This window comes from Protopterus annectens, chromosome 10.part0 (genome assembly GCF_019279795.1).
Source record: "Protopterus annectens isolate FY-2018-M chromosome 10.part0, PAN1.0, whole genome shotgun sequence".
In the NCBI taxonomy this organism is placed as follows: domain Eukaryota; kingdom Metazoa; phylum Chordata; order Ceratodontiformes; family Protopteridae; genus Protopterus; species Protopterus annectens.
The window spans coordinates 525,770,714-525,788,104 of NC_056744.1; positions in this window are offsets into that span (position 1 = coordinate 525,770,714).

The window sequence follows — 17,391 nt, forward strand, 5'->3', positions numbered from 1 at the left end:
CAATTTTCAGCTTCTTCTGATTTCCCATATTTGATGCCATTTTCATCTCATGTGCCATCAGTTTTCACATTCAAGTACCCTATCATCTCCATACAGCAGCTTTGTTAATGGAACCCACCCACCTGTCTGCTAATGTAGTCCATTGTCAGTATGAAAAGGAGTGTGCTCAGCAGTGATCACTGATATACATCCACCATCAGTGGGAACACTTCTGTTAGTCTGAACACTGAATGCACTTGTGTCATACATTAATTTTACTAATGTTTCCTGGACTTTCAATCATTACAGATCTGTCTAAATAATCTTTTATTAGGCATTGTCATATCCTTTCTCCAAGTCTAAGAATGCTTGGTTGGACTCATTCACTATCTCTAACTCCCTCAACTATCAGTCTCACTGCAAACTTCAGGTTGATTTCACTTCATCCTGATCTGAATCTGAACTACTAATTTACCATCTTACTTTCTACTACTGCAAGAGGTTCTCTCGTTCAATTCTCGGCTGGAGTGTGGGGAGTGCCTTCTGTGTGGAGTCTGCATGTCCTCCCCGTGGTTGGGTGGGCATTCGAAAGAAATGCGTAAATGGGCGTGCCTTCGTTGAAGGTTGAACATTGAGCTGGCACCTAGGCGTTCATGAAAATCTACTGCCAATCATTAGCGGACCAGAGTTCTGCTGTGGTGACCCCTAACCGGGAAAAGCCAAAAGACAAACAACAACAACTTTCTACTACCCTAAGTATTCATTTATCAGTCACCATCTCCAGTTTTTCATACAGTGTAATGGGACTCTAATACTTTTCTAAGGTGGATTCATCTTCGTCTTCCATCATAGGCTGTTCATGGGACAGTACAGCTTTTGGGGGTGGGTTTTTCATTCAGGAGCTTCTTGAAGTACTCTTTCCTTCTACCTTTGGTGCCCTCTGGAATAGTGAGCAGACAGGTGCTGATGTCCCTTATGAATGGCACTTAATGACTTCTTTATCTTTCTTTTGTTGCTTTCTAGCCAGATATATCTTCTTTGTGCCATCTGCTTAGTCACTTTCCAGAAGCTGGTAAAGTGCCTCTTATGCTTTGTTCTTTGCCATTGTGCCTGATTTCCTAGCCTCTTTGCAAACCAATTAATTTTACTTCATAGCATCTCTGTTTTTTCCTATGTCACATCTCTTTCTGCATTTCTTTTTTCTTTGGATAACTTCCTGGGCTTCTGCATTTCATTGCCTTATTTTCATACTTGTCTTGACTGCATATCTGTTCTATAGTCTTCACACATGCTGTTTTGAAATGTGTCACCTAACTCATCTTCCTCTTCTTCTTAAGGCACTAATGCTAACGGTATTTCCCGAATGCCTGTGTTTTTAATGCTGTCAGCATCCAGGTCTTTAGCCTAGTCTATGTTGACCTTAGAGCCATCTCTGACAGCTGTTTGTCTGACTGTGGTCACCAGTGATTCATGCTGGGGGCCAGACATTTCACTGGGGATGACTTTGCAATGTCTTATTTTACTTCTATGTCCTTTCCTTACTGGGATAAATTTTAACTGAGTTGCATGCCGACCACTCTTGCATGGAAATTTGTGATTGTCTCTCCTGATCAACCATGTACTGGACACCATTAGGTCATTTGCCAGACAGAAATCTAGGATGGCCTTCCCTTCTTCACATCTTTTGTGCCACCAGTGTGGACCCTGACATCCTCATATTCTGTACTGTCTGACCTAATATGAACATTTAGGTCCCTCATTATCAGTGCTAACTCATTTCTAACCACTTTAATTAACATGTTCTGCAAATCCAGCCTGAATGGTGTCTTTTCCTGACCATCACAGTCCCGCTGTGGGGCATAGGCCAAGATCACAAAGACTGCCTGTTTTTACAGTGGAGCCAGTTTGCTACGAGTCTATCACTGATTCTGATGATATTCCTCACTGTTTTCAGGAGACTTTATCTTTGCACAATTTCCATGCCATTTCTAGTCTTCCCTCATCCCGAGTAAGAGACTCTAGATTCCAAGCAAAATGATTTTCGGTTTCTGTGCTTCTCTCCCACATTGTCTCCAGGGCAAATAGGACATCCACTCTCTTCCTTACCTTCACGTCATCCAATTCCAAGCTATGTTCAGTACTGCAAACCATAGTTCATGCTTAGCAGGTTATTGGTCCAGGGTTGCTGGGCTTTATAATGAGCACACAATGATAGCTTTTCACATAATGGAATGTGTGTGTGTGTGTGTGTGTGTGTGTGTGTGTGTGTGTGTGTGTGTGTGTGTGTGTGTGTGTGTGTGTGTGTGTGTGTGTGTGTGTGTGTGTGTGTGTGTGTGTGTGTGTGTGTGTGTGTGTGTGTGTGTGTGTGTTTAGAGAGTACAGTATGCTGATAGAATGCTTGGGTGTTTCTTTGTTCCCAAGGTGTAAAAGGGATTTTAAATATTTATATCTGATTTAATATGATTTTCTAGTGTCACACAACTTAGTAGTTTTGCATAAGTGATAAATATGAATGTGATTTTTTTTACAATTGATGTGACCATTAAAACAAATGGGTTTCCAACATCAGATGGTACCTGCTAAGCCTAATAGTCTGTAATACTAGTGCTGGCAGATAGGTGGAGCTGTATTGCAGGTGATGAGAAGGTGTTGGGGGGTGGTGCTGTGGTAGCGTTGTCGCCTCACAGTAAGATGTTGTCCTGTTCGATTCTCAGCTAAAGTGTGTTCTGTGTGGAGACATGCGTGAATGGGTGTACCTTCGTTGAAGGTTGTGCATCAGAGCTGGCAACTCGGCACGTAAAAATCTACTGCCAATCATTAGCGGACTGGAGTTCCGCTGTGGCGACCCCTAACCGGGAAAAGCCAAAAGACACAACAAGAAGGTGTTGGGGGGTGTTTGAGGAATATGTGTATGAGCACCTGTCCTCTTTGTGCATAGGAATGGCTTCAAACTACATGTTTTCTAAAAGCTTGCACTGCACTTTGTCAGTACAATACCACTGCTTGCCCCAGATTTGTCACTTCCATAGAGCTGTTGCATTGGCGCACCTCAGAGTCAGTCATCCCCATCTGAATATTACAAAAGGTGCTGCAGATAGGCTAAATGCTTGCAGCACAAGTTCACACAAGTGGTACTGAGGACATGGCCAGCATCAGGTGAGCTCAGCTCTTAGGCAATGGGTTTGGCAATTGTCTGATTATGTCAGGAATATGTAATGATACTGATTATCATTCAGTGTTAATATATGTTATTACCTACTCCAGGCACAGAGTGCACCACACATTTGTACCACTGACATAATGTCAGGCAGTCGGGTTAATACTCTGCTCCTGTTGTGATGTCATACCAGTGGCACAGTTGGAATTTGTATTAGGATAATGAAGTCTCTCAGCATTGCTACCCCAATTATTTCAGAATCTGGAGGTAAATGCCATACAAGCTACAGTTAATAGACTTTTGTTGTAAATCTGTTAAGGGACTACTATAATCTATTTTATCTATAGTTTTGTTTTCTTAAAATTACAACAGATTTTTTTTATCTTAAGAATGTTAAGGATGAAAACAAAACTGCAACATTTTTAGGAAACTATATAGCTTCTTTGCATATTAAATTAACTAATGTACAATTTAAAACAGTTCCATAACTCATAAAAAAACAAAAGCATTCATAAAATATACATACAGTTCATGCTAAATAGAGGGACTATTTTCTAAAACAGCATAGCTCTGTAAAATGTAGGCAACTAATACTTTATTAAAAATACAACCATTATATGATGCTACTGTAGAGTAGCTGTAAACAGCAATGGGATATGAGTGCAGTAGTCATGGATGATTTCTGATGCTCAGACCTGGGAAAGATTTAAAATTATTAGAAAATTATTGCCATATTTTACTGAAAAACACAAAGGAGAAATTTTATCCTAAAACACTTGCAGATGTATTATATGCTGTGTTGCCCTCCATAATACACTCCATGCAGGCAGATGTTTTTGAAAGGTAGCTTGAGTATATACAATAATGCTTTATCTCCAGGCTTTTAAGAATGCTTCCCAACCAACTATGGCCTTAATAGACTTTGAGAAAGCTTTCAGTTCTGAGGCTTGTTGGGACTAACCTTGGAATGTGACAGATGCTCTCAGTACTCCCCTGGGTTATATTAAAGTTGTTTGAGCCTTGTACTATCTCTTCTTCAGTAGTGTGCAAGTGGATTTTGTGTATATACTCTTGTGTTTATGTAAGAACAATTGGCATGTGTGCTCCATATCTCCAGCATTGTTCCTTCTAGCTGTTGTGCCCCTAACTCGAGTGATAATAGATGAGGTTAATTTACATGTTGGAACTTTATGGAACTAGAGAATAGAATCTTTCCATTTGCTGATGATTGTTTGAATGTTGCAGAGAACCTGATGAATGACATCCCAGAGGTAGTAGATATTTTAAATAGCTTTTACAGTGTTTCTGAAGTAAAAGTAAACTGCGGGAAGACAGGAATATTTCCTGTGAATAAAACAGCAATAATGTGACAATCCAGCAGAGATGTGATCCCATTTAAGTGGGCTCCTAAGAAACCTAGATATTTAGGTGTCTTTTTGGATGGGATTCTAACCTGATTAGGTTCATAGGTTCATAGGATGATACAAGGTTACTGGCCCAGAGGCCCTTATAAGCCTAACCAAGAAATTTGTCCATGTTCTCTCAAAGTCAGCACCCATTTCCTCTGTCCAGCAGGGACACAGGTGGAATCCCAGGGGTATATTTTCTGTTTCCCATCCAGTTATCCAGGTTCCTCTTATAGAGAGCTAGAGAGGTGCTCTGCTTGACATGGAGAGGGAGTCTATTCCACAGATGGTGGAGTCTTTGGGACACAGATCTGTCCCGCCAACAAGTTCTATTTATGTCACAGACCAGGTTAAGGCCTTGTGTGTGGATTGCACGAGTGGAGTTTGTCTTATGGATATGCACAACTCCATCAAGGCTGGGTCTGAAATGGCCTTGTATGCCAGACACAGGTCACCTCTGAGCAGTCTGTATGAGACTGAGTAGTGGGACAGGGCTTTTAGCCAATCTGTATAGGATAGGTGTTTCAGATCCTGGATTTTCCTTGTCAGGAACCCCTGTGGTCTCTCCCACTGCTGCATTTGCTTGGCAAGGTGCATGTCGAAGGGGGCATTGTACTCTATAATGGGTCTGATGTTATCAGTTAACTTAAAATCTTTATGGAAATGGCTATATGTTTGGGTCCATGCTTGGAAATACGTCCTTTATGGTGGGGTAGAATCTTCACCACAGAGCTAATGTTTTGCCCTAAACTGTATTTTGTAGTACACCAGATTATTGGGCCGACAAGGTCAACATAGTTGGTAAAGACCAATAAATCATTAACAAAGTTTATTTGGCCAGACAGAGATGCTTTCATCCTAATCAGTTCTGCCTGCTTCAGTTAAATGGGGAGGAGTTGGTTTGGTGGAGTTAGGATGAATCGCTGACACTTTTGTACTGAAGTGTTATTTGTCTATTCTGTCAGGTGCCCCTCTTTTATGGGCATTCATGGAAGTGAGAAAATATGGGGCAACCTCTTTTAGGGTGATTGAATGGTACCATAATTTTTTACCCAATAACTTATGATACTGGGTCTCTATAAAATTATGTATTAAAGTTCTTACAAGTTTACAGCAACTATATTCTATCATAGGGCCTATGGGGCAAGGAAATTGCATTTTGAGACCAACCAGAACTTAAATATGGGGAAATTACAATTGAAAGAATGGAAGTGAAGGGCCTCATATCCCTAGATTAGTCAAAAGGGAGGACTCATTCACATTCGTAGGTTTTGACTCAGTGCATGAGTATTTTGGTCTTTCTTATAGAAATGGAAGCATCTGCAACTTTGGAATGTGCTTCTTTCATTTTCTCTGAAGTCTTCTAGTCAGTATATGGTCCAGCGAGGTGTAGATCTATTCTGGAATGTGTATACGATATACAAACAATGGCAAGAACTGCAACCCTCCCATTTGTGCTTATTTTTAATTGAGCCTTTTTTGTGAATGGGCAACTAATTTAAGAATGTTGCATATTAAAAATGTTTCTGCTAGTAATGGCAAGGCTTTACAGGAACAACAATTAGGACATTTAAACATCTGGGTTAGACTCCACACTTTCTCACTTATCATTTAAGACTGATGCATGATGGTTATTGAGCTCATTGGACTCCATGGGAATGGGTTGAGAAGGGTTTAGCAGTAGAAGGGGGTGTTCCATATGCAGGGTAACTAAAGCAAGTATATTTCATAAGTGTTAGGGCTGTTATTTTTTGTCAGATCTTTCAATCCACATCAGGGAGTTAGTTTTGTAAGGTTCTGAAATGTCCATTACTGACTGAGAAGTGTGGCGATAAACATCAGGTACCTGGGAGGCAATTGGCTCACTATGTTAGATGCTAACAGCTATATATGATGATCGTTCATATGTGCAGAGTGCACCTACCATTACATTATGTATGCATTTGGTGTGTTACAGTGACATAAAAGAAATATGATACAATGACAAGTGCATGTGTGTGTATGCAGTGCATCTGATGTTACCACTTTTAACAACAAACATTAATATACATTAATACAGCAATGACATCACCTTCTGCAGTGGTAATAAGGCACACACAGAACAGAACAGAAGAAGAGGCACATTGCATATCTTTATTGGCTGGTAGTCACAGCTCCATCCTCAACAATGGAGGAGATGCATTTTTAATATGTAGACATCAGGCTCACATGTAGAGTCATTGAAGCCATGCTGTAACATGGAGTAGCTTGATGGGGTGATCAGCTGATGGGCCTATCTTCTGATGTGCAGTAGGCAGCATATCTTTTTTTGCATTTCATTTGCTCCATGCCTTCCAGATATCAAGCTTGCTATCAGTCAGACTCAAACCAGTCCAAGAACTGCCCATAATCAAGGTAGCCATAAGAGCTTGTTGTGTTCTCCCTGACTGACAACTCAGCAGTGAGAGCTTATTTTTTTATTTTTGAGTAACCATTCCCCTGGTGATGATCTGAACATTTGTGTCACTTCAAAAGCATTCTGTGCTCCCTTGTTGGTGCATGAATGCTCCCCACATGAATCAACAGGGGCAACTATCACAGGTTTGGGCAGCTCTGCATGTTTTTCCTAAAACTGGCTCTTAACATCATGATACAGCTCCATTCTCCAGCACTGGCCCTGTCATTACTGCAGTGGTGCTAGCTTTGACGTAACCACCATCCCTTACCAAATAGGATGTGTGCATTCATCCTTATCAAGGGCCTAAACTGCTGGTCGAATGCAGGTCATCTGGAATGTACTCAGGGTTTCATTTCTGTGTGTGCCATTAGTGCAGGCATGTGACCAGCCACATATTGAAGTAAAAAATGTAGAGCAGATGCAAAAAACAAGAAAAAAAAATGAAGAAGGCATCCAAAGAACCACAGCACATAAAATTTATTGTGACATAAGCACTTTCACCCTCAAAATATTTGGACTTCATCAGAATGAATCAAAAGTACACAAAGTCAGCTAAAATACATTAAAATGTCACATCACTGTTACACAATTAACTAAAGCAAACTGCATAAAGGTTGCCCTTCACTTTACATATGTGTGTAAAAATTATATGTGTGTGTGTATATATATATATATATATTGTCCAAATATTTTGAGGACAAAAGCGCTTATGTCTCAATAAATTTTATGTGCTGTGGTTCTTTGGATGCCATCTAAACATTGAAATAACAGAGCTTGCAGGTAAATACACAGTACTAAATATATCTCCCCCTGATGTCTGTAGCCAGTATCATCAAGATCTTATGAGGATGACTACAATCACACCCACACCATGTCTGCAATAGGCTACATAAAATGTTCAAGATCAGTTATGCCATGTACTGAGGAAGACAACTGGAACTCATGGATCATTATGGCATGTGATATCACAGTCTAAGTACTATTATCTACCAGGACAGCTTCTCATTGGACTCTACAAACATTACTATACAGTGAGCTCATACAACCAATGCAGCTCATACTCACTACATACACCTGCAGATGCAAATGTCCACCCCTGAAACAAGCACTTCTTTGTTTTTCTTCTAGGCTGATCATTCATGTTATCATCACAGTAGAAATAGAGCAGCTATGATTAATCTCAACTTCTCACATGCTTGCCCTAGACTGTACTGTACCAATAAAGACTTCATCATGTCAGATACCTCACTTACCACTGGGGCACAATGGAAGCAAAGGAGTGATGCCTACCAATGTATTTCATTAATCACTAGCACTGGCACATAATGTACCGCATGGGTAGTAGATACAGGTGGACATCAGATATGCCCACTGGCAGTAGTGATACAACTGATAGGTTGGTAACTGTACTCAGGTGCTGCAACATTTGGTATTCAGAATAAGTACAAAGTAGAAAGCAGATTTCCCACAGTCAGCTTTATCAGCACTTGCTTTCAGAGTGCACAGTACATATATTAGACCAAACCACATGCTGTTTTTGTGAATGCTAATAGAAGCTAAAGGTGCCAGATATCTTCAAAACATACACATAACCCACTTTTCAGAAGGCACATTTCTCATTCCTCATGAGAAGGCATTTTCTTGCTCTCTCAGTGTTGTCTAGTTTCAAGTATTCAAATGGTAAGACATCATGCATATATCAGTGTAGTAACTTGAATTTTACCCTATAGATAGATAGATATTTATTTTAAGGTTGTGCTAACTTAATATTTTTAATTACTCTGTGTCACGTCATGCTATTCTTTGGTCTGTCCCTCAGTAGTATGCCGCTGAAGCATGTGCCTCAATGATTTGTGCAACAGCTCATTGAAACACCCACTGTCCTGATGATACACCAAATAGAAAACAGAAAATTTTGTATTTCCTTTAAGTGAATTAAAATCACACATCTTGAAACTTTCCTCATTAAACCTGGTTTAGAAAAACATCTAGTTTGCACAAAGCATTGAAAATATGTTGCTCCAAGTATAACTAATACCACTTAATCAATTTTAAGAAAAGGATAGTGCCCAGTTTCTGTAGCTTTATAAAATATTGTGGATTAATATGAATAGAACCTTTATCTGATTTCATAACAGTAAGCGTACTACTAATCAATTCAATAGGCTCACTCTTATTCTTAATGTTAAACATACTCATTTGTTCCATGTGGTTCCATTCATTCTCGTCAGTAGTACTCTTTAAAACATACATTTTGACACTGAAAGACTTTTAATATGAATTCAGAAGAAAAGTATAGTTGGCAATTTATATTGAATTTTACTAGCATTTGTTCATTGTCAGCTAAAATTAATATTATTAAAAGTCAAATAGTACATACTAGTACATTGTGCTAGATTTTACACTTAATGAAGAAATATGAACATTATAGCATATACTTGTTATTATAAAATTTTCCATTCAGGTGACTGATATTGCTGTTTCTGACTTACTTAGAAAAAACAGTAAGTTCCTGATTTTTATTTGGGTTCAGGATGACAGAACAGGTAATGATATCATAGCAAAATTGGCAGAAATGTATGTGGTTCTAACACATGGGACAGGATTCCAAAATATTGGAGTGGTGACAGTACATAGAGTTTATCTTTCCATTTTTGCTACTCCATACAGGAAAATCCAACTCACCCTCAGGGTGATATCATTCAGGGTTATGGTATTTGCTCAATTCAATACCTCACAATGCTGACGTACTTAACTGAATGTTTGCTCCCTATGCCTAGACAAGATAATGTGATTCAGAAATATTCAGTTGTAATAAAGTTGGCAAAGGACAGTGGCATTGCCAAATATAACCAAAGTTCTTGGGCATATCAGCTGTATCTGTGTGCTGGAACCAGTATTGCAGGTAGGGAAACTGCCTGCAATACCATTATGACATACAGGTGGAACTGCATGACCATGAGGCCATGCAGCTCCACAGCTCCATCTGTAGGGCATTCTGGAGAATGTAAGTATGACAGCCATCACAGCTTCATGCTAGCATTCACAACATCCAAGAAGAGGGGCATCAATGTGGGGCCATTAGCCCACCAAGGAATGCAACTAAGTTTACAACATACACTAAAATGAGCCATCCTCTGAGGAATTTGAAGGATGGCTCACACTACTCCTACCCACTACAATGCTCACATTGGACCAAGGCAGGGCACTAGCTTCCAATATTTGCAGTTCATCACCATTTGTAGGTGCAACTAGGTACTGCAGATAGTCCGGCTTCTCAGTAGGTACTTCCTCCAGTACCAAATTCTACATATAGGGAATACCATGCCTTGTCATGAAGCCCAATTTATTTAAATTGGGTTTGCCATTTATTTGGCTCATATATTGGTGAGCCTTTCCAAAGTACAGGACCAAAATTAGATCAGCATGGCAAGCCTACAGTTATCGACTGGTTCCCATTAGCATATATTCAGTGGGGAATGGCATAACCCTAGGTTTTGAACTCATTCTTGGAGTAACATAAGGCTGGAATGCTAATCCACACCCAAAACCTTTAGAATCTGGCCCGAGGTTTAAAGTCAAGAACTACTAAAGATATTGTTATTATTTATAAGTGATGTATCTTAAGATTACTAAATGAGTTACCAAATGAAGGTGGTGAAATTCCTCTTTTTTTAAATTAGAAAAACCTGGACTTAAAAATATTTTTGGAATACAATCATTCAGCAATAATAGAAATGCAAATGGTTGCAGAGACTGTGGACATTATAGCTATAGTCACTGAAAGCATCGTAGATTTATATAAAATGCTCCTTCTTTCTATTGTTAGAAGACTAACTTCTATGCAGCAACTAAAATGTTATTAAATATAAGCCGTATTATGTGGTGCATGTACCAAAAATGCGACATGATGATGTTCATTTTATGATGTCTACACAACAAGGAAGTTAAGTAGTCATATTTTGAACACATTTATAGGTTCATAGGAGATTATTAGGCTAATTGCGTAAGAGCCCTTACAAGCCTAGCCAATGTTACCCAATTTTGCAAGCTGTATGGTCCCTAGAGGCTAGAGGACAGCATAGGTTTCTGTCTATGCCTTGAGTATTTTACAGATTGCCCCTGTCCATAAGAGACATAGGCAGAAGTGAATTTAAGGGTTTCAATCCATTGATCCAAACTGCATTTAAAGACCAGCCAGGAAGGGCTATGCTTAACATGAATAAGAAGCTTATTCCAAAGAAGGACTAATCCCCGAGAGACATATCTGTCTCTCCAGCATGTTTTGTTTGAGTGACAGACAAGGTTTAGATCTCTAGATTGGGTAACCCTCATGCTATTTGTCTTGTGGATGTGCAACAGCTCCATCACAGCTAGAATCATTAGTGCCTTGTAGGTTAGGCATATGTCACCCCTTAATAGTTGGTAGGAGACAGAGTAAAGGGATAGAGCTTTTAGTCTATACAAATAAGACAGGACATGTTTACACCCTGTTTTTTTTTTTGTTGTTGTGAGGAACCCCTGAGTTCACTCAAGTTGTTGTAAGTGTCTAGTCAAGTACATGCTAAATGGCACACTGTACTTGATTATTGATCTAATGAAGGCTGAGTACAGGGAGACTATAAATTTCTTGGATCTGGATGCGTACCTTTAGTTATAAGCTGTGTTATGTAGAAGGACTTCCTCAAAACTGTGGGCACATGGCGGTCAAAGTTCAGGCTACTATCTGTGTATCTAGAGCTCTCAACTCTGAGTCTTCTGTTAGGGTTGTGCTATTAATGTTATAATTTTCAGGGATATTTGTCTTCCCAAAGTGAAAGATTATGCATTTTTTTGCATTTAGTTTTAGGCCATGGCTCTGGCACCAATCATTTCTCTGACTTATACCCTCCTGAAGGATATCTACATCATTAGGGGATTTAATGATTATTTCCAGCTTGTAGCTTTCAGCAGACTTTCTCATCCAGAAGTTTTCCACATTAGCCTTGACAGAGAAGCATACTCTAAACAGGTGTGCTCTCAGCACTGAGCCCTGTGGCACACCACTAGAAATCTGGCTTCTTATTGGATCTGGACTCACCCATTCTAACAGTGTGTCCTGTCCATGAGCTAATTGGCTATCCATCTGGTATTGAAATGATTTATGCCAGTTTTTTTATTTCATTTATAATACCTGAGAGGGGAATTGTGTCAAATGCCTTGGCCAGGTGAAGGCAGGCACTGTACACAATTTCACCCTCATTCATGGCCCTATTGTCTTTGTCAAAGAAGTCCATCAGATTTAGTTAGCATGACCTGCCTTTGACAAAGCAAAATTGAGATGGGTCCAGTGTTTGAAGGTTTCCTACATCATTATTTATCAGGTCCATGGTTATGTTTTCCATAGCCTTGCATGCAAGGCTAGTCAAAATTAAGGGTCTGTAATTTCCTGGGTCAGTTGATGGTCCTCCTTCATGCAGAGGGATGACTGTTGCTGTCCTCCACTCTACTGGGAAAAAGCTGGTCCATAGGCTGTGGTTAAGTATATATTCTAGTGGGCCTGATAGGTTCTTATTCAAGTTGTTTAAGAGGCATCCTGGTATATTGTCAGGCCCCTTTTTAGCTTTAGAGAGTGCAGTGACAACCTGTTCTTTTGTAATAACTAGTAGAAGAATGGTGGATGGCATACTTGGGGATAACTGCAGGTGATGGGGAGGTGAAATTTGAGCAGAATTTATCAGCCAACAGATTTGCTGTGTCTTCAGGCTGAGTATAAGTGATACCATCTACAACTAATTCTGCACATTGCTGGGTCTTGCCCTTAAGATTGTGGATGTAACTGAAAAATGCCTCATAATTATCCTTAGTTTGCAAAGTTATTTCTGCCTCAGAATCTGGTTTTGAAGATTTGTCTTGTCCCTGATTTGCATATTTAGACTAATGAAGATTTTTTTGCTCTGTTCTGCACATTATCTCTTCTTTCTCAGCAGGATTTTCTTTCTTTTGTTGCACAACTAATACCAGTTGTTGACCAATGGTTTAACCTAAGCCTGTTTTGGTCTGGTAATGCCATTTCAATGCAGTTGTTTATATGGTTGTACAGGGCTTTTGTTTATACCTCCACCATAGGTGTATTTGTTTTCTGGGCTTAAGGAGCTTGGAAAATAGTTATGCCATCACTTACTAGGGGGTAGTGTGCCTTAGAAAAGTTCTTAAAGTTTTTGAGGTTAGGTGGGGTGTCTAGTTTTATCTTTATTTTACAAGAGAATGCTTTGTTGTTGTGTCTTTCGGCTTTTCCCGGTTAGGGTTCGCCACAGCGGAACTCCGGTCCACTAATAATTGGCAGTAGATTTTTACGTGCCGAGTTGCCAGCTCTGACGCACAACCTTTAACGAAGGTACGCCCATTCACACATGTCTCCACACAGAAGACGCTTTAGCTGAGAATCGAACAGGACAACGTCTTACTGTGAGGTAATCTGATCTAATCAGTAAGAACATCACACTTGAGGGTTACAGTGTTCTCCCATATTTGTGAGCACCAGGTCTAGGATATTTGTACCCCTAGTGGAAGTGCAGACTAGCTGTCCAGGGCGTTTAATTTTATAAAGTCAAGAAATCTTTGGGCCTGGATGTTAGTGGTCATGCATGTTTCCCAGTTAATGGAGAAGTAGTTAAAATCAGCTGTGAATATAGTATTTTACTGGATGGTGAACGATTCTAGTAACTTGAGGTATGATGTATGGGTTTCCTGGTTCAAGGTGGGGGACCTGTAGCTAGCAAAAATATGGAAATGGATTTTCCCTAGACTAGTTTGACATGGAAAGAGCCCAAGCATGTTATATTGTTTGACCAGTCTTGAGGTGTGCTTATCCTTTATGTAGATAGATACACCTCCACCTTTTGCTCTTTCACGTTCAGTAGGTTATCAGAATCTATGAAAGGTGATGTAGCCGTGTATTGCTTGGGTGCTTTCCATGGCTTTGAACCATATCTGTATAGATGTCAACATTCTCCAGGATGAGGAGAGCTAAATGTAGCAATGCTGCCCAGTGTGCAAAGTAGTTGCAGGTTGAGTAGTACCGGACTGGGTAAAATCCCAAAGTAGTTTTTATGGAGAAAGTGCAGCTTTTGCTGATTATGTAGATTCAAGGCACCACTAACTTCCACTGAATGAAGTGAGGCTTATATACAAGCAGAAAAAAGCAAGTTTTACACTAGTTATGCCCTACAGTCAATCAGGTAAGCACACAATAAGCTTTCCACCAACAGTTCCCAGCTCAAATTAGGTGAAATCAGTCATCTCCTGTCACAGGATTACAGACTTTGACCCTCTTAATGTAAAATGTCTAGTCGGGAGCCCAAGTGTTTAGAAAATCATAAACAAATGCTTAAGAGTAACTGAAAAACACCAGATATAGTATGCTTAAATGCAGAACATCAATCCTTAATAACAGTTAGAAAATGAAACTTTCAGCTTTAAACAGGTGCAGGAAGACAATAAATAGCACAACAATCTTTTACAATGCAACGAAAACAAGTAATGCAACTGCAAAATGATACTTAATTTCATTTTTCTTATCAAAGATGGCTTCAGATATTAGCAAAATAACTGGCATCATCACCAAACAATGAGCAGTTCTGAGTAAATGAGCCAAGCCTCAAAAGCCTCAAAAGGCTTATATACAAGCAGAAGTAATGCAAGTTTTACACTAGCTATGCCCTAAGGCCAGTCAGGTAAGCACACAATAAGTTTTCAACCAGCAATTCCAAGCTCAGATAGGTGGAGTCAGACATCTCCTGATACAAAAGTGCAGACTTTAATCCTCTTGTTTAGGGAGCCACTAATACATGCCTAATAGCTTCATAGGTAATTACTAGTCAAACAGTCTGCAGACCATTACAAACCTAGCCAATAGCCTGTATTCAGTAGTTGCCTTTAGCCTCAAGGAGAGCAATATAAAACAGACCAGGGGAGAATTGGAGGATCCCCATCCAATTATCTTAGTTTGCCTTAAATGTGACAATAATGCTACTCTACTTGACATGTAGTGGGAGTCTGTTCTAGAGGTGTAGCATATGATGGGAAAGTAATCCATCACACCAGTGTCTAATTTATTTATTGATGGAAGTTTAGTTCCTTTAACCTGGTATTTGAGGAGTTGTTTGTGTTGCAGAGGAAAAGAAGGTCAAAGTGGGCTGGATCCTTCATGGCTTGAATGTCTATACACAGGTCCCCATGGAGGAGCCTGTAAGAAACTAAGTATAGAGAAAGAGATTACAGGCTGTCCTGACAGCTAAGATTTTTGAGTCCAGTGATCTTTTCAATTAGGAACCTTTGAGGTCTCTCAAGTGAAGTGATATGTGTAGACAAACACATGCAAAGTGTGGCATTATATTCATTAATGGGTCTGAGGAAGTATGAGCAAAGGGGAATGCAGACTTCTTTGGATATAGAAGAGATGCCTTTAAAAACTAGGTGAGCTAGACAGAGGAATTTTCTAATTACTGTGGTAACATGATCATGAAGAGACAAGAAATTATTAACAAGAATACCTAAATTTCTTATGGTAGTGACTTACTGGAGGGGTTTTTTACCTATACGATAAGGAAAATGTTTGTTTACCAAAATTAACTATAATATATTTAATCCGAGACACCTATCATTAGAAAAAGAAGTTTTAATAGTAAAGTGCACATACATTCCTTGAATTGTGAGAATTTTAAAAGATTTGTTTTTCATGTTAGGATCCGTAGATCTTCTGAAATATAAAGAATATCTATAGCAACTAAAACAAAATGCCTTAGAGATTCCATGTCTTGGTAACCATTTGCATTTGAAATCTTCACTTCATATGAAGCATCTCCCATGTGGATATATTTTGTTATTTTTTAATCACATAACTTTATAATAATAATAATAATAATATAACTATGCCATGAATTTTCACTACATGTCTATTAGTGAAAGTATTTTAATGACTGCTTAACTCAGTGGAGTCTACTATTGGGTTTCTGATAGAAAATTGTCTTACTTTATTAAAAGCCTGTGCCCTCATATTGCCACTATGATGACTTTTAATTTTATTTTCTAATGCTACATACAGATAGATATGTAGGCAGACAGATAGATGATGTATATTATAAAAAAAGAAGTAGCTTAGAGTGCTTCTAGGAAAATAACTCCTCAAGTAAAGATTCAGAGTAAGTCAGCTTGAGTTTGCCTCGTAGATCCTAAAGTATGGAATATACCTGCCCAGATGATGCTAACTTGTCTTGTAGAAGTCTACTTGAGAGAAACATTTTGAATTTAGAGCTGTGAATGAAGTATAGATGAGGTCTACAGCCTGACACTGGTAAGGAGCCTAGCTTAAATTCCAAGTAGCTTGATGCACTGTCTGACCTGCTCAAGTTCACACAGTAGGCAAATGGAGGCTGAGGGAATCAAACCCTGTATCACAGGAAATAGCTTTTTAATAACTCAGGATCCTAGTCAACTTTTCAGTACTTTGAATCCTTTCTTTTCTCATATCAGCCATGGTGGTGCAGTGGTTAGTACTGTCACCTCACCACAAGAGGTTCTCTGGTTTGATTCTTGGCTGGTGCTCCTTCTGTGTGGAGTCTGCATGTCCTCTCTGCAGTTTAGTGAGTTTTATAGACGCGCAAGTAGGTGTGTGTATGTGTGCCTTCTGCGAAGGTTGGGTGCTGGGCTGGCAACTTGATACTGTAAAAACACCACTGCCAATCAATCTGCAGACCAGTGATCTGCTGTGCTGACCCCTAACTGGGAAAAGCTGAAAGACAAGTGAGAGAGCAGTTTATGTCTCCCTCTGGTTCCCACAATGGACTATGATATATATGTATAATTTCACATGACTGTTTACAGTGAATTTAACATACAGCTGTTTCTTTATTTTGCTTTTTTGCTTTTTTGTTTGTTTGCTTTTTTCTATTTGAGCAGTTGTTGCTGCAATGTTACTTTTCTTTGAAACTCAGTATTAGGAGTGAATCTCTGTAACTACTGAACTCTACTATGGTTCAGAGTCTATAGTTTCTCAGCAGGACTGGTTGCAACAGTTCTGCTTGCTTATCACACAGCAACTTTGACCTGAGGGAGTTTATTCTGTAAAAAATAAAAAAAAAACTGCTTGCCATCATCTCATTAAACTATTTAGAGACCTGATTCTGATATTTTTTCCAGCTACTTGATCTTCATGCTGCAGATATATTCATTTTTTTATTTTATTTTTATTTATTTATGTATGTATGTATGTATGTATGTATGTATTTATTTATTTATTGACATTTGATTACCAGGAAAGTCCGACTGGGTAGGAGCTCATTTTCAGAGGAGGCCCTGTAAGAAAAGCTCCAAAATAATACAAAACATTTTAAGAACAATACTTTTATTTAAAAATAATGCAAAAATCAACT